Here is an 8,536-nt window from a genome sequence, read left to right on the forward strand (position 1 = left end):
CCTTCTGGGGTTCGCCAACTACTACCGGACCTTCATCCCGGGTTTCGCTACGCTGACAGTTCTGCTAACCCAGCTCCTGAAGAAGAAGGTCTCATTCCAGTGGGGTCCCCCGCAGAAACAGGCGTTCGAGGCCCTCAAGAAGGCCTTTATCACGGAACCCGTCCTGAGGCACCCCGATCCGAACCGTCCCTTCGTCGTGGAGATGGACGCATCCAACGTGGCTCTTGGGGTGGTCTTGTTGCAGGCCCCGGTGGATGGCGGCACTCTTTTTCCCTGCGCTTACTATTCACGGAAACTCAATCCTTCCAAGCGCAATTACACCATCTGGGAAAAAGAGTTCTTGGCTATCAAGGCCGCGTTCGAGGCTTGGCAGCATCATCTCGAGGGGGCCCGACACCAGGTGGATGTCCGGATGGACCATTGGAACCTAGAATACCTGAAGATGGCCAGGAAGTTGAACCAGCGGCAGATCCAGTGGTCTTTGTTTTTCGCCCGGTTCAACTTCGTGTGACCTACATCCCCAGCGGTCACAACCAGAGGGCAGATGCCCTGTCCCACAAGCCGGAGTACCTCTGCACCAAGGACCCACTGCCCGCACGGATGGTGCTGCCCGCGGAATCCTTGGCTGCAGTCCATGAGCCGGCGGACTTGCGGGCTCAGGTGCGGGAGGCACAGTGCCTGAATGTTTGGTCGCAGAAGAGAAAGGCCGAGGTTGGTCCCGTGTCCCCTTGGACTTTGGAGGAGGGCTTGCTGAGACATCGGGGGTGACTCTATGTACCACGGGGCCGCTTTGAACCCTTGTGATGACACAGTGTCATGACAACCCTGCAGCGGGGCACTTTGGGTTTTTCAAAACCCTCAATTTGGTGACGTGGACCTTTTGGTGGCCTCGGGTACGGCACAATGTACATGCGTACGTGACGCCCTGCGTGCCGTGCCGACAAGCAAAGACCACCACGGGCGCACCTCCTGGCTTCCTCCAACCCCTGCCAATGCCAGAGAGACCATGGGGAGCAATCTCCATGGACTTCTTAACAGACTTGCCGCCATCCTCAGGGTTTACCACCGTCCTAGTGGTGGTTGACATGTTAATGAAAATGGCGCAGTTTTTGCCATGTCGTGGGCTGCCAATGGCCCGGATGACTGTCCAGTTGTTCCTGCAGCACGTCTTCCGTCTCCATGGTTTGCCAGACAGGGTAGTGTCGGATCGCGGCGTGCAATTCACGGCACAATTTTGGAAGAGCCTGATGGAGGTGCAGGTGTGCTTGTCGTCGGCACACCATCCCAAGACCAATGGGGGGACGGAGAAGGTAATAGGCATCCTGGAGCAGTACCTGCGCTGTTTCGTGAACCAGCAGCAGGACAACTGGGCCGATTACCTCTCCCTAGCGGAGTTTGCCTTTAACAACTCCCAACACACCTCCACCCAGACCACCCCGTTTCATGCCAATGTGGGGTACCATCCTCGGCTCATCCCTCTGGCTCCCTCATTCCTTGGTTCCTGAGACCCAGGACTTCCTGTCTGAGTTGCATGCAGCCCAACAATTGGTACGGCGCCAATTGATCCAGGCCAAGGAGGACTATAAATGGTTCTCCGACCGCTCCCGACGGGCAACGCCACCGCTGGCAGTCGAAGATCGAGTGTGGTTGTCCACGAGGCATCTCCCGACCGACTGACCGGTAAAGAAACTGGACCATCGATACATCAGCCCGTTCCTGATTGAAGCGGTCATCAACCCTGTGGCCTAGTGGTTGACCCTCCCGTGCTCCATGCGGATCTACCCAGTCTTCCACCAATCCCTGTTGGTCCCCGAAGCCACTCGTGTTCCCTCCGATGCCTGATGGTTCCTGCTCCACCACCTACACCCGGCCAGGACGGCTCAGCAGAGTATGAGGTGGCCAGTATTCGGGACTCCCGGTGGCTTAAGGGGCATTTCCAATATTTTGTCGAGTGGAAGGGGTATGGGCCTGAAGACTTCTCCTGGGTCGACGCTTCCGCAGTTCGTGCCCCTGACCTCGGGCGGGTGTTCCACGAACAATTCCCATCTCGACTGAATCCCGACCATCAGACCCTGCGGTGGGGGATAGCGTTGTGGCCCCGATCCCCGCGCCTGTCCTAACCGAGGACGAGGACTCTGAGGATGATGGGGAGGAACTGGCAAGGCCTCCCTCTCTGGGGCCCTCCTCTCGAACAGACGTTATCTCATTCCAGCTGAAGTTTGAGGTAACGAGCCTATTTTCTGCCAAGGCCTTATCAGTAGGCAATTAATTAAAGTCTGTAGCATTAACTCTTGCGAGTCGTGCCTGCTTGTCTGTCTGTGCTCCGGGAGGGGGGAACAGAACAAGGGGTTTCTGGCTTTCCTTTTACACACTGCTGCCTGCATGCTGAGGAAATACACCCAGCTTCTTCAGAAACCTGGACAGATGCCCTGGACGCAAGCTGGCTTGGAGAGATCTTTGGTGATTGGCAAAGTTCTGGTTGTGTTAGCTTTTTGAGGTCTTCTGGTTTTGCCATGTTTGATTCCTGTTATCCAAAGAACAGTTGCTTCTACCCTCTCAGGGATGATGGTCATAGCATCCTCTGTAAGTAGTGATAAACCCCATAAGCCAGCCAATGTTCTGACTATAACAAAGGAATATAAGTCATTGGTCACCAAGTAACAGAACACATTCTGTTACAAAATTAAAAAGGGAGGAATGAAGGGTCCTGTAACTGGAACAAAAAGAAATTGTTTAGCCTAATTACTTCTATCTCGCTTCTATAATCAGCATTTGTGTCAGGGACAAATTTCACACATGTGTGGGAAACATGTACATGGATGGGATGTACTGAGGGAAGGAATAAGGGAGTATACACGAATGATTGATATCTTCTTTATGAAAGGAATAGATTATTATTCAGAAATTTCTAATGAGTCTAAAGATCGATAGAAGAAGCCACCTGAAAGTCATAAATTCTGACAAGTAGTTGTAGCTAACCTAAACCACAAGCAGAGGAAATACAGAAATAACTATAGGAGCCGAGCTTGGTTAATAGAAAATTAGATGGTGATAGATATGTGTACAAAGGCGCTTCCTGGAACATGAGAGGGACAGTGGTTTTAGGCGGTTTGGATAATTTATTGGATGATTAGGGAAGGGGCGTTGAGTGTGATAGGGGAGGGGGGAATCTGCATCGGGAGCAGGATATAAAACTGTATCAAACAGCTGTTTAAGGTGTGACTGAACTCCTGTGTGTGTGTTTCAGTTCACCAAGCCTTTGCAAATGCTTCTTTTTAAATAAAACTTTGTTGCTGGAATTCCAAGTGACTTTGTTTGTTTTGGGATCTTGAGCCACATTCTAAACACTTAGCATGTAATGGCTCTGTTGTCTGATTTTCATTGGCTAACAAAGTTTATAAAGCAATGCTACTAACTTTCTAAGGTGTGGCACTTCTGGATGTAAGTCTGACAGGGTTCCAAATTGTTTGCAACTCAGCTGTTTGCTTTGATCAATTAAAGCACTGTTTCCTCAAGAAGCCTCAGTTTGAGTTGCCTGAATAAACTTTGAATGGTATCTCAAATTTAAGTAAGGGCCAGTGAACTTACAATAGTTAAAGATGCAGAGGTTAAATATTAACAATCAACCAATAATAATTATATATAATCCGAAGGGCCAAGAGGCAGCCAGAACAGAAAAGAAAAGTAGTTTGTGCTGGGACTGAGAAAATAATATAGGGTCCCTCCTCTTGAAACTTGGAGTACATCAAGCTATGCAACTGTTGCTGATATGCAGTCTGAGGTTGCCTCCTGGGATGGTTGTGCCCACTAGAGACAAAGGTCCTTTGTTGTTAGCTGCGAAGTTGTGTCCGACCCATCACAACCCTATGGACAACATTCCTCCAGGCCTTCCTGTCCTCTACCATCTTCTGGAGTCCATTTAAACTCACACCTACTGCTTCAGTGACTCCATCTAGCCACCTCATTCTCTGTCGTCCTAGCATGCTTAAATCTAGAAAATCCAAGAAGGGTCTCGAATTCTGAAGCAATGGTGAAGGGAATAAGCGATCAAATGGAAAAAAAGAATTATGTCTAGTATGGATGAATGAAGGAGGTAAAAGAGAATGCAAGAGAGAAAGTGAATAAGAGAAACGACATCCACAAGGACCTTTATTTGTATGCAGAGAAGATTACAGCAGACAAGATGTAGTAGATGATGAAATGGACGGTATTTCAAGGTCAAAGACAGTAATGGTGCTACCATGAGAGGAGACCACATGTGAATGGTGCCCCAGAAGTGATAGAACATTCAGGGTTAAGAAGAAACAGGAAGTACGTCACAAATGGGAGGAGTTGGCTGAACAAATTAACATAAATGTTGTAGTTCCCAAACACCCACATGGTGGCAGCACAATATGCACTGCATAATACTTTATGGCTGATGTAACAGCACACTCCCCGTCTGGTATTGTAAAATACCACTATATAATCCTATGATAGTTATTCAAATGCAAATAAATATTTTGTGATTTGCTTGTTGTCTTCAAGACCTGAAAGACATAAAAGAGGAACATGCATATATTGCAACAATAACAACTGCAATTTCAGGCCTCAAATAGTCTAGATTAAAGTTCAAATCACTTTTCTTCTTGAACTCAGGATCCAACAAGGAAAGGCGACGAGTTCAATCTTCAAGGGGCAAAAGCAAGACAAGTTCTGTGATGGGTCTGACCAAAGTTTATGGTGCCTTGCCTTGCAACCTTTACCTCCACTTTACGTATGTTCCCATCATCACTGGGAATGGCTTTCACAATGAGTCCCTTGGGCCATTCAATTCTTTCAGCTTGTTGGTCCTTGAGCAGAACAAGGTCTCCAACTTGGAGATTGGGGTTCTGATGTTGCCATTTTCTGCGTCCTTGCAAAAGAGAAAGACACTCCATCTTCCATCGATTCCAGAGGCAGTTGTCTTTTGCAGAGAGAGGTTTTTGGCAGAAGTGCCAGCCTTGACATTCAGTGTCACTAGATTTGGTGTGATAGCATTGTGCAATATGGACTAACCTTGCAATAATGCGTACAAGCTTTGTCCAGTTGGAGAACTGTTCAAAGCATTGACAGTCAATGATGGCTCTCTGCTCAGATCTGGTGAGAAGGGTCTTGATGTCAGGACAAATCTCTGGATCGTTGTCAGGATCTTGAAGATTGAAGACCTCAGCTGTGCTTTCTCCTGAGGCATGAAGAGGTAATGGTGCAACCCAGCTGTTAGACATATTTGGAGAATTCAGTGTCCATTATGTTGATGAATTCTCTGTCTTCAACTGACATGGCTATTTTGTTGTCATCATGTGTGGTATAAAACACTGTGCTGCCTAAGTTATCATCACATGTGATGGGGATATCATCAGATGCCTGGATGATGTCAAGAGGCTTCTCCTTTACTTCATGGTGGTGAGGGTATTGTCTGAAGTGAGATGCACTCCCAGAAATTACCTTTTTATCATCCACAAGGACCTTTATTTGCATGCAGAGAAGATTACAGGAGACAGGATGTAGTAGATGATGAAATGGACGGTATTTCAAGGTCAAAGACAGTAATTGTCCTACCATGAGAGAAGACCGCATGTGAATGGTGCCCCAGAAGGGATAGAACATTCAGGCTTAAGAAGAAAGAGGAGGTACATCACAAATGGGAGGGGTTGGCTGAACAAATTAACATAAATGTTGTAGTTCCCAAACAACCACATGGTGGCAGCACAATATGCACTGCATAATACTTTATGGCTGATGTAACAGCACAAAATGAGATCACAACATATCCATGGGAGGACTGTTATTTAATTAAACAAGAACCAAAGAAATTTAATAGTTGAAGGTTGAAGTCAATTATACTGAGAAAGTTACTCGGATTCCAACTAATTTTAAACCCTGTTCTGCAGATTGTTCTTCTTGCCTAATTTTTTTTTGTCCTGCTGTGTAGTTTATGTCTCATCCAGGTTCCTTTGCCTACATCTCCGAGGGCCGTCACTTCTGATGGATTTTCTCATTTTTGTGCAACCTAACTTCTATTAAAAACCATATTGCAATTAGCTAAAAATTGATGAACAGGACCACCCAGTGAGTCTAGGAGGTAGAACTCTAAATTCTGAATCATGTATTGATACATCAAACCCAAAGATGAAATTTCCCTGGAATCATGAGCCCTATAAACTCAAAACTACTCCATCTTACAGAGATCACCCTTCTGTTGCTTCCCATCTAATCTCTACTTCACTAATTCCACCACATCACCAGTTTTCCCTAGAGACGTGTTTATTAACTGGGTACAGGAGGCCCTGTGGATTTCACTCTGGTAGGTGGGCGGTGCTCATCAGCGTTTTCAAGCCCATCGAGCCACTACTGTCCAAAGACATTTCTGCGGTCAAGTGGCCAGCATGGTGTCACAGAGCACCATTATGCTCTCACCTGACAAGCCTAATGTCTTAACCATTGAGCCACCATCCTGCTCTATAACTAGGTATGATAATATGTAAGTCAGAGCTGAAGAAGCTTCTTGGAAGAGAAGCAAAATGTCTCCAAAGAAAAAGAAGAAAGTCCAGCTGCCTCTTGAAAAAGCACCTTTGTGACATCCACGGAGCACACACAGAATAGATATCTCTCTCGACAGATATTTCCATAATGATGTATAAGTGCAACTACTGCAATGTCTACATTGCAACCTGGCCAGAAAGTGATTGCCAAGGAGCTCAACAGTTTGCTTCCTTGAAGGATCTGTTCAATGGGAGGGTACCAGCCCTTTCAGGCAAGCAAGGCCAAGAATTGGGCACCACAAAGCCTATTGGAGCTCTATGATATTGTTGTGAGATATAATAACAGAATGTTGAAAGCCTGTCAAGTTTCCCACTGATCTCTTTTATGGGATGCAGAACAAAGAGAGCATTATTGTGACCCTCTTGAGTACAAGGAATACTATATTCCATTTTGTGTCTGTTCCTTTGATCCCCCCGTTACCTTTATTCAGGGGTGTGGTTTCTACAGAATCGTTCTTAAAAATAGATATTTGGAGAGGAGTCTTATATTGTCAAAAGCACATGGATTCACAAGGCTTCTTGCTCAGGGCGGACATCAGCCTCCTTCCTCCTCGCTTCTCATGGGAAATGTACCTTTTCTTCCCGCTTTACATGAGCACCTGCCTTGCACGGAGAATCCACCAGGGGCTCCTCTGCAAAGAGAAGGCAACACAATGGCCTTCCATCATTGAGCCACTGGAGGGCGAACGCCACACAGTGCTTTCCAGAGGGGAGATTGAAAGGCATTGACATCAACGGGTCTTGCATCTTTAGGATGCTGTATTCACTCTCTTGAGCATTTGAGCTGCGCAGAACTCTTGAAGGAGAGAGATCCAGAAAGGGCCAGGATAAGTGGCCAGATTCTTCCAGTGTGGAGGGCTCTTGAACTTAAGAAGGAAGAGATGCATCCCAAGTTCTCATCTTAGCAACAGATAAGAAGGAACTAAGTCACTAAGGAAAGAAAGTAAAAATATCACTCAATCCAGACAAAAGAAATTGGACAAGAGCTGAGATGAAAGCTCTCTCCAAATCCCACCAATAGCTACCAGGCTTGAAAATCAACAAGAATAACTGTCATCTGATGAATCAGGAAAAAGCAAGAAATTTTTTGGAGGGAAAAGATCCTGAAGTACAAACACTTTTTGAATTCCTCTTCATCTAGAGTTGGCAGCTGGCAGCTTCTGTCCCTATGGATAGTGACAGCCAGCCTACTCGAGAAGGACTTAGGTCAGTATGGATGAGCATGGATGTGTGTGTGTACTTGTGAAAAAGAACAAATATATATGTTGTACCAGTAAATGCTTAACGTCCCTGATAATCACAATGAGGTGGTCACTGACCTCGAGCCAGACATCCTAGAATGTGAAGTGAAGTGGGCCTTAGAAAAGCTGAGCAACAACAAAGCTAGTGGAGGTGACAGTATTCCAGCTGAGCTATTCAAAATCTTAAAAGACAATGCAGTAAAAGTGCTACACTCAATTTGCCAGCAAATTTGGAAAACTCAACAGTGGCCACAGGATTGGAAAAGATCAGTTTACATTCCAATTCCTAAGAAAGGCAGTGCCAAAGAATGTTCAAACTATCGCACCATTGCACTCATTTCTCATGCTAGTAAAGTCATGCTTAAAATCCTACAAGCTAGACTTCAGCAGTATGTGGATCGAGAACTACCAGAAGTGCAGGCAGGATTTCGAAGAGGCAGAGGAACTAGAGATCAAATTGCCAACATACGCTGGATCATGGAGAAAGCTAGGGAGTTCCAGAAAAACATCTACTTCTGCTTCATTGACTATGCTAAAGCCTTTGATTGTGTGGATCATAACAAACTGTGGCAAGTTCTTAAAGAGATGGGAGTACCAGACCATCTTATTTGTCTCTTGAGAAACCTATATGCGGGTCAAGAAGCAACAGTGAGAACTGGACACGGAACCACTGATTGGTTCAAAATTGGGAAAGGAGTCCGGCAAGGCTGTATACTGTCGCCCTGCCTATTT

This window comes from Vipera berus, assembly GCF_964194415.1.
Source record: "Vipera berus genome assembly, chromosome: 2".
NCBI lineage: Eukaryota > Metazoa > Chordata > Lepidosauria > Squamata > Viperidae > Vipera > Vipera berus.